Consider the following 26467-nt stretch of genomic DNA (forward strand, 5'->3'; position numbering starts at 1 on the left):
TGAGATTAAGCTCCTCTTGCTGAGTGAGAGATTTCCTGAAGTGCTCTATTCTTCTTGCCATTTCTATCAGATGAAGACCTCATCCTTCCCATGTCAGGTATTTTACAAATGCACTAAAAAGATAATCCCTGCCCTGACATAAAAATTCCCTTTACCCACTTTCTAACATTGGAGGGTGAGTTTCACTGTACATCTTCAACCAATGCAGTCACTACTGCTGCCGAAGTGAGGAAATCCCCTTCTTGGCCATTCATTCTTCTTTTGGGACCATCACTGACATACAGATTCTTGTAAACAAAGACGCCAAAGTTAAAGAATGTGAGTATCCTTACCTACTTCGGCACAGCAAAGGCTGTGGTTCACTGCACATTGTGTTTCTTTGGGCCACTGGAACCATCTTGAGCAGCCCCTGTTGCCTTCTCAGTTGTGCCACTATAACTGTTTCTGGAGCTGCAAGGTGATCTAGATTTGAAATTTATTTCAGTTAAAAATAGCATTCTTTCTTCCCCAATTTTTTTTTGCCAGATAACACCATGTAGCCCCATCAAAAGCGGTATCAACACAAGTGAGTGTGCAGTGCAGGGTAGCAGGGAGAAGCAGGGGATGCTTAGGCTATAGCAATATATATCCCTGATACTATCCCCTGAAACTATCTACCTGTGAATTAGACCAGAATATCTGGCCCTCAGACTGCAGCCAGCTGTGTCTTTAGTTAAAACTGACAATTGGATGTGACAATTTTTTATGGCTATAAAAGAGAGAAAGAATAAAACAGCAGTGAAACACACCAGTACTAACTCCACAGAGTGTGCATGTGTGTAAGTCTACATACAAACGTATGCATACACACACACACACGAAGAAATACTTCTCTCCTTGTAGCAGGCAGTAGGCTAATTCTTAGCCATCAGCTGTTCTCTACTGATTGCTTTGAAGGTCTACAGTGCTTCACAGCCATACTCTACGACTTCCTAGTGCCCTTGGGTGTCTTATACCAGGAATGGGAAAAAGGAACATGGAGAAACTTAAAGCGTTGCTTCTTTGTCTTCCCTGCAGCTGGCTTGAGGCACAAGCAAAATAGTCTGTTCCCAAAGGCTGCAGCCGTGGCTCCATGACCTGCTTTACCTATAGTCAGGTGCCTTTGGAAAGCTGAGTCCTCTGCTATTGTTGAGAAGGTCAGGATGTCCAGGAAGCAGTTACTGTAGTGACCACTTCCCACAGCAACAGATCTCTCTATCTCACTCCCCATCTTCTTAGGCTTGCTGCTCCCACTGCTGCCTCTCAGTAGGATTTCTTCCTCATGCCCCAGCCTGCCTCCCCTGGCTGTAGAAGAGCTGAACATTCTTCACCTCTAAACTGCTCCTTTCGAAGCAAATTCCCTTCTTATTTAGTCCAGGAAAGGCAGAGACAACAGATACTTTATCTAAGTAACAGTTAGTGTTTTGGGACCAACTCTTGGAGGCTGATGACATGCAAGCATGTCTCTGCATATGGAAAAAATCAACATTTACAAGAAATCTTTCCCTCATATCTTCTTTAATACACAGAAGTTTGGCACACAGGGCGCTTTCCTCCTTTTCCTCAGATATTGGGGAATCTTATACCAGCACGGGGAAGACACTGGAGCCTGAATGAAAGCTATAAAGCTCTCTGCCATGTCATCCATCTTCATTGTCCCTTCTGGGAACCACAGAAACAGGGGACACACCCAATCTGAGAACCAAAACCACCTAGCAACCATAGCCTGAATGAAGGCTTGGAATGCTCTGCCATTTCATTTATCTTCTCTGTCCCTCCTGGCAACCAGAGAAACAGCAGTTGAAGGCACACCCCATCCGGAAACCAGAGGGGCTCAGCACTGAACCCTGATAAATGTCTGAAGGAGAGCCATCCCACCTATCTTCTGGTTCCTGCCTGCCACACTGTATGTGGCACAGGAATCTGTTAGGTAAACAAATGCCGTCACAACCCCTGCAACCCTGAAAAATGACGTAAAGCTGATCTCATCCATGCTGATGAGAAACACAGTCTGCCTCTGTGTCCACAGAGCAGCTTGTACTGCCATTACGGCACAAGCCAAGCCCGTTAGCTACAACCTTGGTCTCACTGCAAGCATGTGTCTATACAAATGCACCCCACTTGCGGTGTGTCAAAAACCTAGTTGTGTGCAACCTTGACATTGGTTAATTGAAGATGAAGCAACAGGCATTTTACTAGGCAGTTTGGTGGGAGACGGGAAATGTATTCCCTCCAAGTTCCCTATTAAAAACACCTCAGCTTACTCAAGTGTATTGTTAAGTATGAGGTCCAATCACCCGGCACTGTATTCATTCACAAAATTTGTAAACTGGGAGGATGGAGCTTCTAGAAATTCTTACAGAGGAAATACAATGTAAAGAGATTTTTTCAGGTAATAAAAGCAAAAGTCTTAGGCTCATCTAGAGAGTGTACTGGAGTACAAATTAAAGATGCAACTGTACTTTTCCAGACAATGAATAGAAGTCAGTGGATTTGGTGCTAAGGGTTCCTCACTTCACCAAGACTAGTATCTGGAGTAGAAGATAAACTACTTTATGCGTACAGGGATACATTCTGAATACATATAATAGAATAATATTAGACAATAGAATAACTAGTGTCTTAACCTACAATCCCACTCATTTCATGGACAGTGGTTCTGGGTTTGTTTTATTTCAGAAACTATTTACTTTTATTTAGATTACTGTTTAATAAACTTCTGTGTTGTTACTTTCAGATAATTTATTTTGGCTCTATTTTTAAAGTTAATTTCCATTTTCCTTTGCCATTTTTGTATATATCTCTAACCTCATGTTAGACTATGAAAATAAATCCCTGTATATTCTTCACTGTACTTATTTGAGCCTTTTTTCCTTCAGCTGATAATACTCTTATGCAAAAATGAAGGAAGAGGGTGTAAAATCAGACTGACAGCACAACTATTTTCCAATATGTTAGATAGGTCTAGCAAACCGTCTTCAGTTCCGATGGTCTGCAAGCACTAAAACCAAGAATTAATTTGGTGACAGTGAAAGCACAATTCATTTTATCATGCACTGAAAAGATCTACCAGCCTACATTGTGTAACTTGCCGATAGGGATCAGAGGTTGTCCATCACACCATCTGCCTTTCATTCAGCAGGCTTCCAATTTCCTACAGACAGTAGAACAGCTGGGAACACGCCAACCTTGAGGCGCAGAGCTGGGTGCTGTCAGCATATTGCTGGCATTGTAGCTCAGGGCATTGCACATTCTTTCCCAGAAGTCTTGCTGAAGTGCTCTTGAATAGGAATGGTAAAAGGTCATGAGTAAAAGGAGTAGCTGCAGGTCTGCCAGGAATCATCAAAGCCATCTTAAAGTGTAACTGTTCATCCCAGTGAGGTCTCACAGCCAGGTCTACAAAACCTCCTCCCTAATCAATGGCACCAAAAGCAGTAAGGATCTTGAGTAGTATTAGCGTGATGATTCTGACTGAATTAATGACAACAGTAGGAAAGTCCTTGTGTGGCTCCCATTACATCAAGATGCTCATTAGACCCTCTAATGGAATAATGAAAAGATTTGTCAAAAATTGCCTTTTCAAGCTCCTCTTATAAATAGTGGCAAAACAAATTGGTTTTTCATAAAGGCATTTTTAATTTAATTCCCAAATCGTTTTGGAAGCACAAGAGTTCATTAGAGTTTACAAGACTTGAAAGCTTTTGGTAAGTCTTTACATGATTTTTAATTAAAAATGCTTAGAAAACTGCAAAATGCGAAATAAGTCCATTTCAAATATTTCCAAACTGAGAACAGAAATGTTTTGAAATTTCTGATAAAAGCAGGTTTTCAGCTTCTGATAAATTCAAATATTGATGTAAAGTTTGGGGTCCCAGAAGGGCCTTGTTCTGTGACTGGGCATTTTGTTGACATTTTATCCTTGGGTCAGTGCTTCCATTGCTGCTGCATCTAAGACAACTGGAAATTGGAAACCTATTTGTCATGTTAAGTTGCTTACTAGAATAACAATACAAGGAAGCTACTATGACCAGTCTTTCCATCTCTCCAGTGAAAGTGAGCTCATTGATTTCTCCATGGAATCGAATGCCAAAGAACAGCAGTACCCAGTGGTTAGGGTACAAGACTGGAAGTGAAACTACATGTTTTCTCCTCACATGCCTGCGATTAGCTAAGTGAGCAGTCTTTGGCAAGAAGCATAATGTGTTCATTCCTCAACATGTCTACCTGCAAAAACTTCAGGATATCTATATATACTGAAGTGTTTGAAATTACTAAACATATATGTGAAACTGGTGCAACGTATTCTTTTGCCTAAGGAAGTGAAGCTTATATGGCTGAGATGTCTTTCATTTCACACTTACTTTTTTACTCAATCAGCAACTTTAAACTAAATTAGAAGGAGACTAAGAGCATTTGTGGTTATTAAGTTACTGAAATTTCCTGAAAATTGTCAAATAAGCAGAGAGACCGCCAAATTGGCACTCCCATTCCCTCCTCACTGCCCCTTCAGGGAAACGCTACACTATGATCCCAACAGTTACCTGTTCTGCTTGTCCTTCGGACTCTGCAACTGTTGTGTACATCAGATCTAACCTATCTACACGTACAGAGCTACAGTCCAGCCACTGCATATCTTGTTTCTTCTCATTCTGTAGAGGGATAGAGGAGAAAGCTATGGATACTGTGGGATGCAGGAGGAGAACTCATGAGAGTCATATAAAGGAACTGGGATTTCTGTCCTTACTTCCTAAAGGGCACATAGGACGCAACTGCATAAGAAAGCAGGCTATGCTGGTTCCTCTGCATATGGAATACTGTCTTACTAGTAATCGGTCATGATCTATCAACAGCTTTAAATTGAAAATTAATTTCTTTATGTTGCCTTGCTCTTATATAGTAGGACTAGATGAAAGCCTTCAGGTGGAAGTAATGTCCCCATTGAAGATGTGTTTTCATTTAATCTTTTCTATTTCATGTTTGTAGTAGGGCATTCACTCAAGTTACCATATTTCAACTAAACAGGCAGTAACCTCCAGTCGAAGGGTGGCAATTCATTAATTTACATAGTTCTATTACTTAATATAGCCAGGCTTACCCCAAGAAAATATGTTTTACGGACAACCTGCCAAGACAGTGACTGCAATTTAGGTAACGCAACATTTGTGTAAATACTAGTTTAATCTCCTGTTGCTTCAGTTTATTTTAAACAACTTGGAAATGGCATATACTTGAGTGAAATAAAGTGTCCCTGTAGTAGTTTGCACTCAATTAAATTGGTTTTAAACAGACTTGATCTCAGCAGCGAAACTTTCTAATGTAGACAGATACTGAGGATTTTCTAGCATGTAAACTAGAAGGACAAAGTACCTTGCCTAAATTTGTCCCCCTTGAAAATGAAAAGCTAATGAACTGCAAAAGAAGTATTTTCTAATCTTTAAAAAGGGTATAAAAGAGATACAATGCTAAAGAAATAAATTGTTATAGCTCAGTTTGTTTGTTAATTCCAGGAGAGAGACATTATTTTAGTAGCGATACATCTGATTTTCTTTATTGTCCTTTTTTCCAGCCCTGGTCTTATTTTTAAAATTCCATGACTATTCCTATTTTTACAACCCTTTATATTTCACAATAATAGTTTAAATATTTTACAGATAATCTTTGGCTGTTGGAGATTATTTTAAAATGCTCTGAAAACACACTAAAGGATAGGAAAGAATCTAACAACTTCAAGACAGGAACCCATTTCTTGATATTTCTGCAGTAATCCAAGCAAAAAAATTTAACACAAGAGACACTTCAACTACATCTTAATCTGATGGCAGTGAAATAATCTCTCAATTATATTATGTGACAAAGGAATCTTCCAAGTTGTGCACAATGCAATAGTAATTGAATTTAGCAATTCTGGTAATACCACTGCATTATTTTTTTATAAATTTAGTTTCATGAGCTAGAGACTATTCAGTACCAGGCCAGTCATAAATGAAGCTGTTTAGAGGTTTATGTGGGTTTATGTCAATCAGTCAACTTTTCCCTTGGAATTCACATTGCATGTTTTATTGTCTTTCCTCATCACCTCACAACACAAATGAAGCAGTTATTGTCACAATAGCCTTGTTATGTTGCATTAGAAATTAAGATCTAGAGAAATTATGTTGAATCTCATTGTTATGTTGCATTAAGAATGAAGACCTAGAGAAATGAAACACTTTGGGTCACCTACAGGCTGTGACAGAACAGGGCGAAAGGCCAAAACTGGTGAAAGAAGGTTGAAGAATTGAATCCAAATTATTCCCATTGTTGGCTAGTCCCTTAACTCAGAAACACTTCCTCTTTCTTGTCTGCAGTCAGATTCTAGTGTAAAGGATGAATCAACCGAATGACCTTGTGTCTTTCCCGAACATGTTTCTTCATTTGCAAAATGAGATGATATTGCTTACAGGAGTTCAGTTGCCACTTCCCCAAAGTAAGTAAAACCAAAATGTTTAATATCACCGAGGAAATTACTGTTCAAACCAATAGCTTTCAAGCTTTTTAGATCAGGACTGTCTTTCCTTGCAATCCAGTCTTGAAGATCTGTGGCAGCCTAATAAACTATGCTACCCACTCCCCATTCTTTAAAAGTGCTTGCACCTCAGCCTCCAGTAAAACAGACTCCCCAGTGCAAACCTTTTCTTCAAATCCTGCACCTCAGCTTCCAGAAAAATGCCCTTTCAGTCCCCTACTCTTAGCCACTTTTCTCTACTCTTAGTTGAGCCCACTGAAAAACCTATGTATTTCCCAATACGTCCCATTAGTATTCCTGCCTGGTACTCCAGCTCAATAGAGAAGCTCTGAGGAAGTCATATTTCTGTCTCACAACTATTAACAGTTTAGCTAATAGTTTAGCCCTGTAGCTACCTCTAGCCAGTCAGTCTCTGCTCCCACAGGAACCACATCTCTCTTCCTGGATGCTGGTTCTATCGCTGTGGTGCATCCCCCAAACTCAGTACAACTCACCATCGTATCAAGCGACCGGAAAGCGTGGAGAGAAAGAGCCGTCCATCCACCACCAGCACACAAGCTAAAGCCACAGCCTTTGTCTCCCTCCCATTGACTTGAGGTAAATGTTACACACTTCACATGGCAATTTGGGAAAAGAGCAGAGAGGAGAGGACAGGAGAGGAGACAAAGGTCAATGATTTTTTCTTGGGGTATGCCTCCAGAGTACGTTTCAAGCCCATAGGGCTGGTCTTCCAGTACTTAAAGGGGGCTTATAAGAAAGATGGGGACAGACTTTTTAGCAGGGCCTGTCACGGTAGGACAAGGGGTAATGGTTTTAAACTAAAAGAGGGCAGATTTCAACTAGATCTAAGGAAGACATTTTTCACAATGAAGGTGGTGAAACACTGGCACAGGTTGCCCAGAGAGGTGGTAGATGCCCCATCCCTGGAAACATTCAAGCTCAAGTTGGACGGGGCTCTGAGCAACCTGCTCTAGTTGAAGGTGTCCCTGCTCCTTGCAGGGGGCTTGGACTAGATGCCCTTTAAAGGTCCCTTCCAACCCAAAGATTCTATGAACCTAAGATTCTTTGATTCTATGTCCTCACCAGCAAAGATGTGAAAACACAGTTTCTATTTCTAAAGCCTTATCTGTTCATCTCTCATCCTCTTAATAGCCAAGAGTTAAACACTGGCAGATTAAGCTGCAGTAAAATTTCTCCATTTATGATAATGTTTAATATCTTATCATCTGCTTTGATGTCTCTGGCTATTGGCTGTTCTTATTTCAAGTAGCTTCTGTTACCTCTCTCTTACAGCTTTCATCAAATAGTTTGTATTTCATAACCTTGTTTTCAGCCTTGTTTTCTAAAGGGTTTCTAACCATATGCAATTACACCATCTATCAATCCTTGTTTCTTCCTCCCCTTCTCCCTCCAGTAACTTTAGAACTTGTGGTCCAAAGTCAATCATTTTTGACAGTCTGTATGCGCACAGCTCAGAGCTCGCCACAGTGTGTTCATCTCCTTGCCAAGCTGGTGGGTTAGTACTCATAGAAGTGCTATGCGTAGGGAACTGTGTAGGACAAATGGATAGTATTGCTGGGAGTTTATGGGAGGTAGCAGTTTTGCAGTGGGAGTGTAAAGTAACATAAAGGAGAATTTTCTTGTAGGTTATCAGATCATTTAGATACATATTTTGTAGGAAAGATATTCATATAGAGATATATGTACATACATATAGACACATATATCTCACAACTGGAAAATGATGTGTATATATAATACATACATATCACAATGGAAATATATTTTCCACATAATGACAGTGATTTTGTAATACAAGCAGGTGACATACAGCAAACTGGTAAATCCTTGCAACAGACAATAAAGTAAAGTAGATCTTTGCTATCAGGATGAAACAGATTTTCAGCAGTAGCATATGCTGAAACAAAAGGCAGCCTGTTTGGACCCTTCGATGATAGGGAGTAGCATGCAGTATAAGAAATTTGTTCAGCATTCTTGACTCCTCAAAAACAAGGCAGCACATGAGTATACAAAGGAACACCAACTTAAATTTGTGCCAGAATTCTGAAATGCAGTGGCTCTGCCCTCTCCCATTCTGCTTCTGCTTGCACAGGTGTAGTAACATCCAAGAGAGAGATGGGAGTAGGCAAATTAAAAACATAACTTTTCAAACTCTGCTGCAAGATTTGACAGAGCCTACCTGCAAGAGCTTTGTCACGCCATTTGACCTGGAAATACTTGCCCTTCAGTTGCTGAGCCAATGGCTTGGAGTTGTGACTGTGTCTATGGGGCACACTATAGTGCCATATAAAGATATCCAGGTGCACTCATATGGTGGCTTAATGAGAACTGTGCACAGGGAATTCAGTGTAACGATGTAAATATAACCCAACCAGGAGAGAGGACATTCTAAGGCAGCTAGAATATCCTTTCTGCTGTATTACAGATTTGCTATTATTTCTAGAATGTGAAGTGATAAAGCAAAAGAGTTGGGAATTTCTAGGGCTGATTTTAAATTAATTAGCTGAGATTCTGGTAAGAGTGTAGCTGTGGCAATCCAAGATACTGGTGGCTAAAGATGCCAGGAGCTGGGCATACTAAGGAATTTCAGTTCCATCCTGCCAAGATAATATCATGTAATGCGCCTACCAGATTACTGTGGTCCTCATCCAAATGAGGATGGATGCACAGCTGCAGCTGTGTTTTGTGATGCAAGGGAAAGCTGGATGGGCTGATCCAACGCAGTAATAGTTTCGGTCTGGATGATCTCCTTGGTGAAGAATGATGAGCAGGTGGCTGGACAGATTTCTTCAGATCTACAGCTGATACTAGAGACAAGGAGTAGGTTTATGCCTCAGTCAAGAAGAGTGGTTAAAACTGTCATAGAGATTCCCACTCTTGCTTTACAAACGTCGTATTTACTATGGGAGGAAGATGGAGCAGAGATTAATTTCCAACATCAGCATGGACGTGTCCAAGACCAAAACAGCTAATGCATTGCTTATAGCATATCAAGGCCTGAGTCTGAGTTCACATAGGATAGCTGAAAACTTGGGTAAGCAAATACTGGTAGATTGGATAATTTAGGAGACCCTTATGAATTCCTTCCCTCCAAAAAGATTTAAGAAAATTTACCAACTGAAGAGCCTTCCAGCTTCAGAATGGATATTTTAAGCAACTACTAGGAAGTAGAAAGTAACTTGCATTGATAATGCCACATTACAAGAGTTTTAAAAATCTGCTTTTAGCAGTGACAGGAGAAAAAAGAACACCCATGCCATGAACCCTTCTATCTCTGTGTTCAGACACTGCGGCTGCACCGTCTCTTTTTTTTACATATTTTCCCTTACCAGTGTCCATTTCTCCAGCTCTTCCTCAGATCTCCTAGTTACCTGTGGCTACCTTTTTTAGCTAGGGATGGGTAGGTTCATTTTATGGCTATGTAACAACACGTACCAAAAATGTGCTTCTGTTTCCCACAAATCATTTGAGGTGTATCAGTATCAGAGTTACTACAGCATTAGGCAATACAATTTTTACAAAAACAGTTCAATGATCTTATTTTCTTCAGGGCTTACTATATGCTGACATATATAATATTATTGCCCAGGTTTTCTGTTTTGTTTAAAAATTAAATACATCCAAAGACATTGCTTTTCTCTTTGCTCTTGTGTTCTTCTCTATCTGACTTTTCAGCAGGCCTTTGCCTTTTATTGTACTATATTAATTCTTCTTTTTTTCTCTCTTACAGTTGGACTTTAACATGCTACCATTATTAGTGAACTACGTATACTGTAGAGCTTTGCCAGAAATCAGGAGATCGGTCAAAAGAGATTTATTTACTTTTTCACAACATGCCTATGTTTCATAACTGACTGACAGGGTTTTGGAAACTTGAGAATTTCTTTTGAGGCAAATCATGTAATTGAGAAGTCTCTCCTTATTCCCAGTACAAGATTAATGAACGGCAAAATTTATCATTTTCATTCTTTCAACTCAATCTTGGAATTCTAAATTTCTAACACAAACAGCTTTTACTCTGGTAGGTTTTGGCTTTACAGAAAGCATGGCCAGAAACAAAGCTGAAATAGGTGCACGGTAAGTATTTAGTTCCAAGCGGTAAAAAAAAAAAACACACACACTCAGCTTTCCAGTTCTGGTTCTCCAGCCCAGATGAGCACAGAGGAATGTGGGTGGAACTCGCCCTTCTGCCAAGGGTATTACCTAAGCCCTATTTTGATGGGGATTTAAGTGGTGCATAGGCCTTGAACTGCATGGGGGTGAAATGGAAAATCACAGAAGCCTCTGTAGACCTTCCTTCAAAGCAAGGCTATGGAGCAACACTTGTTGATTTCTAGGACCGGGAGGCAGAAACTAAACTGTGCCTCTGTCCCAGAAGGCAAGCAGTTAAGTGGTCACAGGATTACTTCATGCCCCTGTGGTCATCATGTTGATGGGACTGGTACAACCGCATCTTGCTTGTTCCTATCTGATTGGCTCAGAGAGGGTCTCTCAGAAAAGGAAATCCCAGGTTTGCTTTTTCTCAGCAGTTGTAGCCTAAAAAGGTGTGCCTGCATTTTAATATAATTCTTAATGAATGCCAGAAACTGTTTTAATGCTACTTTGCAAAAGATTAAAAGAGAATGTTTGAAGGGGATAATGTGGGCATGGGAGGATTATATTTTAATAAAAGTAATCCCACCTATAAAGGAGGCCTGTAACAGTGTCCATCTGGACAAATCCAATTTAACTCGCTGAGAAGCAGTGTTAAATTTGTTCTATGCATTTGGTTAAGAGAGAGCGGAAAAACAATAAAATCCTTCTCATGCTAGGTGAAAAGACTTGGAGGACTGAGGATTTGTGAGGACACAAATTACAAAATGCCTCTCATTTGCTGAAGAAAGGGTCTTAAATCCTGAAGTTTTAAACAAAAGCTGTCACCGATCATCCTAGATAGGCAAAGACAGGAAGACAGTTGCTGGGACTGCTGATATAAGTGTTTCCCAGAGACCAAAGATGATCTTATGAGGAGCAAGGAGGAAGGAGTAGCGTGGACACTTGTCTCCTCCAGAAAAGTAGCACAAATGTGGTGAAATTCCACTGCTTAAATGCCTGATCAAAAGCCAAACAAAAAAAGCTCCTAGTTTCCACCATAAGAGAAAATACTCTCATTCTAACAGACCATTACACATGCCTACAGGTTTTAGGACCTTCTCCCAGGCTTCAGAATAGATGCTGAGGAGGAAAATAGCCCTCTCCCTTGTGTGCTCCCTCTCCATCTCCTTTTTTTAAAAATAGAAGGAAATGTTGCTTCTTGCCAAGGAAAGAGGTTAGTCAGCTGAAAATGAAGCTCTCCAGGCTGCACCCTCGCATGTTGCTGCTTGTGCAGCCCAAGCACCTGTGTTCCCAGCTGCCAGAGGCTTCCGGAGGGAAGTGGCCCTTGGCTACCCCCTCCAGGGCTGTGCCCCACAGACCCCCTCCCACCCACCCCACAGGCACCGTCCCTGCCTCCCCAGCCACAGCAGGCTGGGCTCACACGTGGTTAGGGAGACAGCTAGTCCTCCTCACAGCTGGCAGGGGAAGACGTTAGTCTGGCCCAAGGGTTTTCAGCTTTATATGCTTCAGTGGCTATTGAGGCTTTTCAAGGGTGATGAGTTAAGTCAGGCTGCACAAAAGGGTCAACATGCCTAAGGAACAGGGCCTCTGGATCTGTCGTGTAGAGTCCACCTGTCTGCCAAAGACGTTAGGATCCGGTTCCTGAAGGATCTGGAGGTGAAAAGCCCATAAGTCGGTAGCTCAACTCAGCTCAGCTCAGCAGGGGAGATCTAACTGATGTCTCTCACTTTGGTAGAGCCAGAGGATGCCCAGAGAGCAAATGGTGCCCATGCAGCAGAAAGCAGTACTCGATGTGGGTGTTATATGTTGCTTAGTCTTGCGTTAAAGCCCTAGACGACTATTCTCTTGTCAATGAGTAAGTGGTAACCAATAAGTATGTCACCTGTAGAAAATATACACACGTAAAATATGCTAAAGCCTTTAAGAGAACATTTGTGCTGTTGAAAGAAAACCCTGTCCCAAGGGTGTGCCAATACATCATCTCTCCCTGGCACATGAGACATTAGCTCTGTGCAGTGAGGGAAAAGAATTTCACAAGAAGAAAAGTTCTCTGACACAACTGGGTAACCATAGCTTGATAGCCACGTGGCTCCCATTATGCTGTCCATCAGAATTGAGATCAACTTTGATGTCATAAAAAAAAAAATTGTTGTGCAGAAAAAAAATCCCTCAGTTCCAATACTTTCATTTAGAGTCAGGTCTTCCACATGGATAACAAAGCTGAGAATGATTAAGAGCTGACATAAATAAATCAGTCTGAGGTAAGCAGAGACTTTTCACAACCTGTTCTTTCTATCATTGACTATATACAGCTTCTTTTTAGAGATAACAATTATTTGTCTAGGTATATCAAATGCCAAAACAGTAAACTTACTATAGTCCCAACTACCAAATTATTCCTCTTATAATCAGAAATACTTAATTCTGTGTCCCGTGTGTCCATCTTTGAATAATCTAACAATTAGCAGAACTGTTTAAGGCAAACACACATCCTTCAGAAATTAGCTGCAATGATAGACCTATTTGCATCAAAATCGATTAAGAGGTGAAGGATTAGGTCCAGAGTCATGGGCCTCCATCACTGATTTTTGCTTCTGACGTTCTTTTACAGGTAGTATGCTTGTTCTTCTAAGGGCTTTATGTCTCTTCATTCTTGCTGTTTTGATAATGCAATTAATTTGCCTCAGCTTTTCCCGCTGTTTGTCTGTCCGGGTCTTCAGCTGAATGTTAGTATCTGAGTAGGAGAACAGCTTCCAAACCATGTGGATTTGGTGATAAGACTGATGACATACTTTGAGACCAATTAGTGGAAAAGACTGATAATATATGCATTCATGAAAGACTGTTACTTGAACCTAACCTTACATATTAAAGGAGGGCTCTTATTCTAGCAAGCAAAATTGAGTTGCTTATTAATAATGCAAGGATGGTTACTGAGGGAAATACTTAGCTCATATGAGTGATTCTTATTAGGAGAGACTGGAAAAGGAGAATTCAAATGGGATAAGTGCAGCTTAGTGCTTCTGCTTAAAGCATTACCGTTGCAAACAGAAATCTCCCAGATTTATATTTGTGTTTTCTTTTATTTGCCTGTGGCCACACCACTGAGATCTCATCAGCTCTTATGAAGTAAGCAGAGTCCAGCTAGGATAGAACTACTCTAAGAGTAACAAGGAATGATGCTTCTGCTTTTTTTCACTGGCAGCTTTTCTCTTATAGCAGCACTGACCCTATGGATTACTCCGATAGCAATGGCACTGAGCTGCAGGTGATACCAAATAAGAAAGAATTCCTGATTATGTATTATTAGTAGTATTGAAAATACCAAGACTACTTTTTCATGGCAGACACTGGCCTTCGATAGGCAGGTGTGACTCTGCTAATATAGTTGCTTTTGTAGAAAGGAGGAGATTATGTCCTTGTACCCCTTGGGAGGCACAGAGCAGAAGCTGCATCCCTGCAAGAGAAGGTGCATATTTTTGCATTCAGGGCTATGGAGTAAAAAATAAGCAAGGGCCTCCAGAGATACACCTCTGAAAAAAGGCTAACAAAACAAGTGGATAAATGTTTCAGACAGAAATCAAATAAGCAGCACAACAGCCAGTCATACCTGGGGTCCCTTTTTCTTTGCCAGCATTGAAAACACTTTTTCATTTCATAGTCATTAGATACTAGGACTGTGCCTGAATTCCTTTAGTAAATTCAGAGATATGGGTATGTCTGCATATGTGTTCCAGTCAACAGTATGTTGTCCTTTAAAAGCATGATCCACAGATGACTTTCAGTATATTTTCAAACCCTCAGGTTACTTAAACCACCACCAGTTATTCTATACTGTTCTGATTTAGATAAATCTCAAATTCAAACCATACCCGTCTAAAAATTTTATCCTATGTTTAGAAAATTTAATGAGTTTTAACATTGATTTAATCTGAACAAGAGTAAACCTTAAATGCTACCTGTGCTCATTGTAGCACTGGTATGCCTGAAAGACACTTCAGATCAAAGTGGGCGACGTGTACTAAATTACAAGCCAAAAAATCCAAACCCACAGGTGGTCTTCCCCCAACTATTTTCTCTTGCCAGAGTACAGGGAACAGATATTTTACCATAGTTGTGTGACAGTGATTTTTATGTAAAGATATTTTGAATGCAGGGTATGACACTCAATTCAGAAGAAAAAAAAGAAACTTGAGTTGGTTGAGAGCGCTAGAATCTCTTAGAACAAATATTCATAATGCTTATATAGAAAGATATAAGTAGGTCAAGTTCAACAAAAGTATTTATTTATCATCTATTCTGTCCTTCCTCCCTCTAAAAACAGATAAACTAACTGCTTCATAATGCCGTATCATTTGAAAACTATTTGTTTGTAGTTTCATGGTACCAAAGTAAAATGTGAGTATTAAACTCAGCTTTTAAAAATAAGAATGACAGGTTAGTTTAAATGTATTTGAGGTTCAGAAATATCTTTAATTTTACCTGTCTACAGTTTGGATTCTTTTAATGACCAGTAAACTTTATTATTGTGTTTGTGACACCTTAAAACAGTTTCAGTTTTCAAAGAGCCAACACTTCCTGCTTTCTGAAAACATGCCCCCCTCAAGAAGGTAGAATATAGAAATGTTAAAAAGTGAATGGAAATTCAGTTTATAGTTCCCATATCTCTTCCTTACATTCAGATTCTCGGGATTAATATTCTGAAAACCTTTTAAGCAGTAAGGAGCTACCCCATGAGGTTTATCATTCACAAAGCCAGACCATATGCTTCTCTGGAAAAGAAATATTTCCAGCTAGCTTGTGGAGGAATAGACAACTTTGATTGAAAAGAAAGGGCACTCTAATGTCAACTATAGAGACAGGTATCCCTTTAAGACTGTTAAATACAGGTTTTATCAAAAAATGTTTTTTAGGTCATTTTTAGTGATGCAGAGATGTGCTATCACAAAATTTCAACTCACTTTTGCTTCTGTAATACAGAAATAATGCCACTGAAATCATTACGGTTACTCTACCTTTGTATATAGAAAACTTTGCCCAGTCACAAAAATGCTTCTTTCTTTTCTCTCTGTGTACAGTCTGACAGATGGTAATGGTAAAGAGACCCTTGCCTTTCCAGGCGATAGGATTAAAAAGTAAGAAAAAAAAAAGTATGAACATTAAAATACTAAGCAACAGTTAAGGATCCAGTCTGTCTTCATCTTTCTGACAATGAAAAGCCCAGAACAAAGCGCTCTCAGGGTGACAGGCACACTAGACTAGAACTTGCCAAAATTTTAGAGCAAAAACACTATTTACCCTTTCAGTAACATCTCAAATATATATAGCCCAAATTCCAATAGTTTATTTCAATGTTTTTCAGAGTTTTGTTACATGAATAAGTTACCACAAGGCAAGCAAGGGTGATAACTTACTTTATGACAGTGAGAATTGCTGATTTGTATGTCATTATTGCATTTATATATTGCATATCATTAAGCAATGTAACTCATGTCTTTCACTGTAGCATAGACTACCTGACATTTATTAAATAATGCAAGTGTGCACCCTGGCAATTAACATGCAGTAACAGAAACACTTTAAGTTCATACCATTGCTTTCTTCTGTAGTAACTTTGTCATGGGATTGTGCTTTGCACTGCAACCTCTTCACTAATTTACTGTCCATTCTTCAGCAAAGCATCCTCTCATATAAGGAGAGCACATGAAGGAATAAGTGTTTCTGATTCCTTTCCTCTTCCTTTCTCCTTCCCTCAATGCTAATTTATAATATTTATTTATTCTTTCCTATATTTGCATAGTCTTCCACATCATTATTTGTAAATGTTAATGCTATATATTTTTTCTTCAAAACATCAGTGTAGATGTTACATGACCTAAGAGATGCAATAGTCCATGGCTTTGTTTTTGTAAATATAGATTTCAGCTGTCTTGGTTTCTGGGGCTTGTGTTACTCAAGTTGCAATCTGTTTGAACTCCTCCATGTTACTGCTCTTGACCTCCTTAAGGTTGTTAGACTAATGGTATGCCCACATAGTATTTTTCAGATGCACATGCCTCATATATCTATGAGGTATAGCCTTTATATAGCCTATAGGAGATACTTTAGGCTGGAGATACTGTATAGCACTGTAAGCCTGGTGCTAAACCCCGTTTGCTATATCCTACTGTGCAGCAGAGCATTTTAGATCAAACACAGTACTGCAGTAACCACAGCTACCCAACATCCAACTCATAGCTGGTTAACTCAGGCTGTAAGCAAGACTTGTGCAGACTTATCCCAACTAAGAGGAGGCTCTTCCTTTAGTTTAGGTATCAATTCACTGAGCATATTTTCATTGCATTTTACTTTTGAATCAGTTCTCTAACCCAAATCTAACCCAATTTACATTCAAATAATTGAATATAAATCCAAGCTTGACTGTCCCCTAGCTCACACCCCTCCCCCCCTCCCAAAACCTGCCAACCCAGAAAGGGCCATTCAGTGAGATAAGTTAGGGTTTAGGCTTATATGTGTAAGTACATATCTTTTGGGAATGGATGGAAGTAAAAGGTCAGTGGAACCAAAGGAACTTTTCTTTCCTCCATACCAGCTTCCTGTACCAGTTGTGTGGCAGTATCGCCTGTTGATTCCAGGGTCCTGCCTCCCCAGGCAAGGCGGGGAGAAACAGTTCTCCAAATACAGTTCTCCCTCTCCCCATGCTTCTTCTCAGTATCATCCTAGTAATATTTGTACTTAACGCTGCTCAGCTGCCAGGAAGAGTAGGAACTGAAGAAAGGAAAACTTAGTTTAGCTCTGGAGTTCTCTGTCTCTCTCCGTTGTGGAAGAAACACCCCAGTGCTAGCTGGGTAGCAGCACCTAATAGTTGTTTCAATCCTGCTGGCCTCCCAGAAAGAAAAAAAAAGAGAACTCCTCAAGCAAACTCCCATATCACCTTAGTGGGGTCATGGAAACTACTGTCCCCACTCACTTCACCCTTCCTTGTCTTCTCCCCTGCGACCAATGCCTGACTGGAGACAGCAGTGAGCATTCAGTGGACTGGCTGTACTTGAGCTTAAGCCCTGGCTTAAAATACAGTGCAAAAATCATTGGTCAGGAGTCACACAGAACACTAAAATCACCTTCACATCCATCATCTGGAGTCATTCTCTGAGTATTTAATTAAAAATCCGTTTCCTAGACTCTGAGGAAGACTAACCTCTTTGATTCTCAAAGGTGAAAATATTAAAAGTTAAATAAATAGTAGATAAATAATCAGATCGCAATTCTGTATACAATATTGCCCCGTCACAGAAGAAGTATGCAATTTGTATTTGTCAAGAGGCTCGAAACTGTGGAAAAAGAACTGAAACTGAAATACGTCCTTTCAGACATTGTTCTCATTACACAAACAGTCTGCAGCAGAGGAAGACACACTGGAGGAGGCTCAGTCTGCTACTGAGCTGCAAAATGATTAAGTCAAAGTGTTTCTCATCTACTTATTGTGTGACTTGCCCACAGGCTCTATGTTTTTTATTTAGGTAATTTGTTCATGTTGATTTATCTATCTTCCAAAAACAAGTGACATCTGAATTTTCACAATGTTGTCTTAAATTATCTCTATTAATTACAATTATTTTGCTTTAATATTTTTCTGTCTTTTAATGCCCTGGCTTTTTCCCCCTTTCCCAAAATTTATCCTATTAGCGTTTTTAACTGTCTTAAAATGATTCTAAATACAGAGCTTGAGTTTTAAGACACTCCCAAACCCATGATCAAGGGGAGATGAGAGAACATGTTTTCAAGTACAGTAGATGTTTTCTCTGTACAGAGTACAGCAGAGTACATGGAGCTGACAATTTAAGGAGGTGGGAGATGAGGAGGTACATGTAAAAGGGGGACTACTGATGCCTCGTCTGCATTAGCAAGTAGTGCAGACATGTAGAGTGGAAGAGTTAGAGCTGAGAAGCCAGTATCCGCATTGTACACACTTCAAGGTTTATAGCTCATGATGTAAGCAGGGCAACATAGCACTGATGTTTCTGCACTCATTTCTGCAGTCGTCTTCATTCCACTCATTGTTTATGAGGTGCAACTGCTAGAAAGACCTGCCTAGGCGTGCTGTGCAAAAGATGCTGAGGGCAGCTTCTTCATTATCAGATGGGGTGTTTCCACTATCCTTTCTGCAGAAGCCCATGCTTAGAATAAGTTAATCTGTGTGAAATTTAGGAATAAAAAGGCCCTTTGTTGCTCTGAGCAGAAGTTTTGGGAGGACCAAAAACTGATGAACTGTATAGGTTTGCAGTCCAGTTTCTCTGCCCAAAATAATAAAAGAAAGAGTAAGATCTAAGGAGATAGGCCAGAGGACATCTTCTATTAATAATGCAGACATTTAGATCATCTCCAAAAGCCATTACTTTGACAACCAGAGTCCATACATTTCAAACTGTAAAGAAATTTAAAAATACATCCAATCTTTTCTGTTATGTTTTACTAGCCCTAGCAAGCATTTACAAGTCTGTGCTTTATGACATATTGTTAGCACATTCATCACATAATTTCTTAATCAACACCTGTTTGGATTGGTTCTGACACTTGCTTTTGCTTTGCCTCAGCAACCTTACTGGTTTGCAGAGCAATAATACCATCATAATCAAAATGATACAAAAAGTGACCTATGCTTTTGCAGCATCTGATGTGTATTATGTTTTTGTGAATAATGCCAAATCTCCTACAATATCATCTTGAAAGGAAGAAAGGAAGCAAAAGGATTAACCAGATTTTTTCAGCCTAAAAGCAGTCATGAAAATGAGCATGGAGTGGCAAAAAAAAAAAAAGTTATTATAAACATCATAAATTTCCAGAAACTATTTGAAAACATCACCGTGAATCATTCTGGAACATATTTAAAACATGTGTATGCCAAAAAAATTAATACCAATATAAGTTCAGCCTAAGGTAGAATCAAGGTGAGCGCATGTTAAGAGGTTTAACAGACTCTGTCAAATAGGAAAGCGTTCTTCCACATTGTCTGTTGGTATTGTCATTCATTCGTTATGAAAAAAAGATACGGTTTGCTGTAACACATACATTGCCTAGTTCAACAACAGTACATTAGGAGACTTCAATTTTGCTGACAACAGTTTTTCTAGGTGATAGCTCAATTAGCATGCAAGCAAAGATTGAAGGACTACACAGCATCAAAAAGATTGAGTTAAAAAACAATTTTGAAAAACACCTAGCAAGAATTTCAGCAGTTCCAAATCAAGTATTATCTTAAAAGGCAAAGGAACAAAAGAAGTAATTCAGTTTGCCTATCTGCTCTGGGCAGCAACCCAAGAATATGAGCATGGTTGTACTAGGTCTATGCAGCCCAGTATCCTGTTTCGGATGGTTGCCAAGTGGGGGTGGAGGTACTAGGCTCAAAGGTATAAGTTTTTCTGCAGCATATTTTCTGACTTTCTTGTGGAGACTTGAGTTCATGTCCTAGTCTTGACATCAGAGCTTAACAGATGTAATCCCTCTTACTGGTGGCAGTTCTTCAGGTACACACCAAGGGCAGTGATCAAAAGCAGATGTCTGGGGAAGAGTACAAAAATGGAACAAGCATATGATGATACTTTTCCAAATACTCTCCCAGCAGCCAGCAATTTGAGGAAGCATCTGGGAGACAACATGAGTGGGGAGCTATCACACTTCCCTTGTGAAAGCAGCATGGCTAGGTGCCCATCTCAAGTGCCTGTACACAAATGCACACAGCCTGGGAGCAAACAAGAAGAATTAGCAGTCCATGCAGTTGTAGACTTATGACCTCATTGGGATTACAGAGACATGGTAGAACAACTCACAGGATGTGAGTGCTGCAGTAAAGGCATACAGGCTTTTCAGGAAAGACAGGCTGAGAAGGCAAAGAGGAGGGGTTGCACTCTATGCAAAGAAGTGGCTAGAGTGCATGGATCTTTGCCTTGGAAAGGAAGAGACAGCTGAGATCTTATGGTTAAGAACCAGAGGACAGACCAACACAGGTGATGTTGTGCTAAACATGTGCTACAGACTGCTTGATCAAGAAGAGGAAATAGATGGAGCTTTCTTGAGACATCCAGAAGCCTCATGATTGCACATCCAGGTACTCAACCACACTAATATCTGCTGGAAGGACATTAGGACTGTGGCAAGCCACCCAGGAGGTTTCTGGAACACGTCAATGACAATGTCATGACACAGGTTATAATGGAGCTGCTTAGAGAAGGTGGTCTCCTGGACCTCATACTCACTAGCAAGTCACTGATGTAAAGATGAGCCATCTTAGCTTCCGTGACCATTAGATCATGGAATTAAAAATCCTGAGAGGAGATAGACAACTAGTAGGATCACAAGCCTGGACTTCAGAAGAGCAAGTTTTGGGTTATTCAGGGATCTGCTTGATAGAATCCCATAGGACACTACCCAAGAGGGCAAAGGGGCCCAAGACAACTGGTTGATCTTTTAGTAGAACTTCCTTAAAGTGCAACAAAGATCCATTCCAATGAGCAGGAAGTTGACCAAGTATGACAGAAGGTAGCTTGGGTGACTGGAAAACTCTTGACTGAGCTCAAATGCAAAACGAAAGTACAAGAAGGAAGGCTACCCAGGAAGATTACAGAAATATTTCTTGAGTACAGAGGAAGAAATTAGGAAAACCAAACATCAGCTGGAGTTGAAATTAGTGAGGGATGTGAAGGGCAAGAGGAAGGACTTCCACAACTACACTGGCAGCAAAAGCAAGGCTGAAGAAAATGTTGGCCTGGTGCTTAATGGGAGAGGAGACCTAGTGATAAAGGAGGAGGAAGAGGCTGAGATATTCAAAGTTCTTTTGCTTTTGTTTTCATCAGTTAGGTCTGCCCTCTGACTGCCCTGTTCCCACTGCCTACTAACAGAGTCAGTGGGAACGTAGAGGGACATACAATTAGGGAGCTCTTAAGCCAATCAAGCACATACAAGTCCATCAGACCAGATCAGGTACATCTAAGGGTATTGATAAAAGGCAAACATCATACCCGTCTTTAAGAAGGGCAAGAAGTAAGAGGAAGTACAGACTGGCCAGCCTCACGTCAGTCCCTGGGAAGATCAAGGAATAAATCATCTTGAGAGCTATTTCCAGCCACAAGGAGAAGGTGATGACTGAAACAGCCAGAATGTATTTACCAAGGGCAATTCATGTCTAATAACTGATTTTCTACAATGAGATGGCTAGCTGTGTGGATAATGGGACAGCAGTAAATGTTGTACACCTTCACTTTAGAAGGCCTTTGACATGGTCACTGATAGTATCCTTACAGGCAAATGAGTAACATGTGGACTGGCTAAGTGCATGATAACGTGGGTAAAAATTTAGCTGGACCATGGAGCTTGAAGCTCAGTGATCAGCAGTAAGAAGTCTCAACAGTTACTAGTGATTATCCCTCAGGGGTCAATACTGGCAGCAAGAACATTCAACATCTTTATCAACAAGCTCGATGATGGCCTAGAGTGCACTCTCAACAAGTTTGCAGATGATAGCAAACTAGGGATAGTGAATAAGATGTCTGCATCCTGTGAATTTTTATAGGTAGATAAGCTGGAAAAATGGGCTGAGAGGAACCTTGTGAAGTTCAATAAAGACAAAGGCAAAGTCCTGCACGAAGAATGGAATAACCCCACACAGCAGTACAGGCTGGGGGGCAACTGGTTAACAGCTGGAGACCAGCTCACCTACAAGATCGCTCAGGCAGGGACTCTGTCTTGGAGGTGCACAGTGGAAAGAAAAGACGCAACAAACAGCATTAAATCTGAGAAGTTCTCAGTCAATACAGGGAAAAGAATTTTTACTCTGAAGGTGGTCAGACACTGGGAGCAGGTGCCCAGAGCAGTTGTGGAATCTCCACCTCAGAAGCATGCAAGACCCATCTGGACAGTCCTGGACAACCTTCTCTGGGGGCCTGGTTTGAGCAGGGGGTTGGACTACAAGGTAGTCCCTTCCAATCTATGTGATTCTGTATTTCTGATCTGCAGTTTAAGGACACCTTGAGCCTGAGACGGTTTCTCATTGTTCCACAGCTCTGCGGCTTTACTACCTGTTCTGTGAAGAATCACTTCTTCTTCCTTAGTTTCAGTCTGATGCCTTCTTTTGTTGCCTTCCAATTCTTGTATCAGAAGAGACAGTGAATAATTAATAATTTCCTACCTTCTCCATGCCCCTCAGCATTTTGTAAGACTCCAATGTTGGTCTGGTTGGAGCCGATTTACTTTTTTGACTCTCATTAAACATTGAGCTAACATACCCATGCAAGCCAAGAAAACATCCAAAAGGATGTTTTAAAATGTTGCCTATACTTACAAGCTTAAACAAGATTTGGTTATCAAGAACCTAGAGCTTAAGAAACTATCTATGAATTTCCAGCTGAAAATTTATTCCACCACAATATATGTATGTGAAAGCTAGAAAGCCAAAAGGGGTAAAAACAAATGTCCAAGTCTCTTCAAAATCAAATGCCTGAATAAAGTACTAGGTATTACATGCCAACATTCATCAGAAAGTTTAGCAGAACCATCTTGCCAAAGCTAGCCAGAAAGAAAAATAGAAAAATTTGGGGCACATGTTAAGAATGAGGCCAAAGCATGTGCCATAGCATACTTGTCACTGAGCAGCTGGGTCAAGATCAGAGGGGTCGTCTCCAAGAGGCATCTTACAGTACACATCTGCTACTGACCTCCAAACCAAGATGATAAGGCCAATGAAGAAACATTTAGGTCACTTAAGAAAGGGGTCAACAGAACCTGGTTCTTAAAGGTGACTTCCACTACCCAGACATTTGTTGGAAAAACAATACAGCAGCTCACATGTCATCCATCAAGTTCCTGGAATGCATAGAGGACTGCTTCCTCATACAAATGTTAGATGTGCCAACCAGGAATGAGGCACTGCTGGACTTGCTACTTACAAACCAAGAAAACCTGCTTTGTAATATCTCGGTTAGTGATAGCCTTGGCTGCACTGATCACGATACTGTGGAATTTGGGAACCTGCTGAGCATGCTGAAGGTTAGTACTAAGACAAAGGTTTTAGATTTTAGAAGAGCAAACTTCAGTTCGCTCAGAGCTCAGTTGTGAGGGATTCCATGGGAAGCTTCCATGAAGGATAAAGGAGCTAGCAAGTGCTGGGAGTTTTTCAAGAATGCTCTCCTGGAAGCGCAAAAACAGTTCATCACCTTTAAAGGTAAGGGAAGTAGATGGAGCAAAAGACTCCCTTGATTTAACTGCAAGCATCTGAGTCTGCTCAAAACCAAGAGAGAAACATACCAAAGATGGAAAAGTGGGCAAATATCCATGGAGAACTACAAGGGCATTTCCAGGGTGTGCAGAGATGCAGTTAGAAAAGCAAAAGCTCAGCTCTAACTGAAATTGGCCAGAGACGTCAAAAACTACAATAAAAGGTTCTTTGGGTATGTAAACACCAAGCAGAAACAGAAGGAAAATACTGTCCCGCTGTTAAAAAGGAAAGCTGAATTAATCACCAACAACGCTGAAAAAGCAGAGGTTCTCAACACTTTCTTCACCTCTGTCTTTACCAGCACTGTTGGGCCCAAGGTCTTGGGAACAAAAATCCAGGTTGATGCAAACACAAATCCACCGTCAGTGAAGGAAGAGTTGGTATCTGAACTATTGCCAGAGCTTGACCCCTACAAATTCATGGGCCCTGATGTTACCCACCCAAGGCTGTTAAGAGAACTGGCTGATGTCCATAATCTTTGGGAAGTTGTGGAGATTGGGGGGCACCCCAGAAGACTGGAAGAAGGCTAATGTCACCCCCGTCTACAAGAAGGGCTTAAAGGAGGATCCAGGAAATTACAGGCCCATGAGTCTTACTTCAGTCCCTGGGAAAGTTATGGAACGAATCCTCCTGGGGGCTATCACAAGTCAAATGAAGCATGTGATTGGGAAAAGCCAGCATGGATTCACCAAGGGCAAATTGTACTTGACAAACCTGATTGCCTTCTATGACAAAGTAGCCTGCTCGGTTATGTGGGGTGAGCGGTGGACATGGTCTACCTGGATTTCTCCAAGGCTTTCAATACGGTTTCCCACAGCCTCCTCCTAGAGAAACTGATGCGTTACGGTCTAGACAAGTGGTCTGTGCAGTGGGTGGGGAACTGGCCGACACGCCGCACCCAGAGGTGGTGGTAAATAGCTCCTTTTCAAACTGGCAACCTGTCACAAGTGGGGTCCCCCAGGGATCGATATTGGGCCCAATGCTCTTTAATAGCTTCATAAGTGGTCTGGATGATGGGATCAAGTGTACCCTGATGAAGTTTGCTGATGATACCAAACTGAGTGGGGAAGTGGACACTTCGAAAGGGAGAGCCACCCTGCAGGAAGACCTGGAGAGGCTGGAAGTGTGGTCTCACAAGAACCTTATGAAGTTCAACAAGGACAAGAGTAAGGTCTTGCACCTGGGGAAACATAATCCAGGAGTACAGAACACACTGGGATCTACCCGGCTGGGGAGCTGCTCTGTGGAAAGGGACCTGAGGGTCCTGGTGGACAACAAGCTCAATGAGTGAACAGTGTGCTGCTGTGGCAAAGCAAGCCAACACGATGCTGGGAGGGGATCACCAGCAGAGATAAAGTCATCATTATCCCACTCAGTGTTTGTCAGGCCACACCTGGAATACTGTGTTCAGTTTTGGTCCCCGCTATGCAAAAAAGACGTGGACAGGCTGGAGAGGGTACAGAGAAGGGCCACAAAAATGATCAAAGGACTGGGAAGCCTGCTATACGAGGAAAGGCTGAGAGAACTGGGTTTGTTCAGCCTTGAGAAAAGAAGGCTTAGGGGAGACCTTATTGCCATGTTCAAGTATTTAAAGGGTGGCTACAAAAAAGATGGAGCCTCCCTTTTTACAAGGAGTCACGTGGATAAGATGAGGGGTAATGGGTACAAGTTACTGCTGGGGAGATTCCAACTGGACACAAGAGGAAAATTTTTCACAATGAGAACAGTCAGTCACTGGAATAATCTCCCCAGGGGAGTGGTGGATTCCCCAGCATCGGACACTTCTAAGATTCAGCTGGACAGGGTGCTGGGCCATCTTGTCTAGACTGTGCTTTTGCCAAGAAAGGTTGGACCAGATGATCCTTGAGGTCCCTTCCAACCTGGTATTCTATGATTCCTGTGATTCTATGAAGAGTCTAAATGAAAAAATCCTGCAAATGTTACTCACTGAGGGAAAATTTGTGGGACTAAACAATGCCAAGTACATATGAGGATCAACTTTATGGCTGTTTTGCAAACCTTTAGTAATTTCTAATTTTGCAGGAAGTATTCAAAATCTAGCTGATGACACAGCATGTATTACTGTGATAGGAAGGTAACATAAACAGTAGTCAGTGAAACTACCCTTGTTTACATTTTCTCATTATCAGATCCTATATCAATCTCATGGTTTTATAATCTAAGATTCCATTCTTGCAAGCGGCCATTTGCAAACGGTAGTCTGCTGTACCTGTATACGTTAAGTTCTAACGACATCAAGGAAATGTAAGAAATGGAACAGAGAGGATGTGGTTCAAGGTTTAGAGCAATAATGTCACCTGGTTACTCTGCTCAAGCATTTAGAGAATTTGATAACTCAATTAACAGCTGTGTTTTAAAAAAAATATATTGACTCAATTCCTGTGGTTTTCATGGAAGAGGCAAATCTTAAAATGGGGAATGAACAGAATCAGCCACTGTAGTTTCTTTAGCTCTAACAAATTGTTCATGGTTGTCAACTAATGCATTATGTGCCCTTCCCTGATTTGCTATTGCCTAACAATCAGAGCATGTTGTTGAAA

Source organism: Phaethon aethereus, assembly GCF_964289735.1.
Source record: "Phaethon aethereus genome assembly, chromosome: 2".
Taxonomy (NCBI): Eukaryota; Metazoa; Chordata; class Aves; order Phaethontiformes; family Phaethontidae; genus Phaethon; species Phaethon aethereus.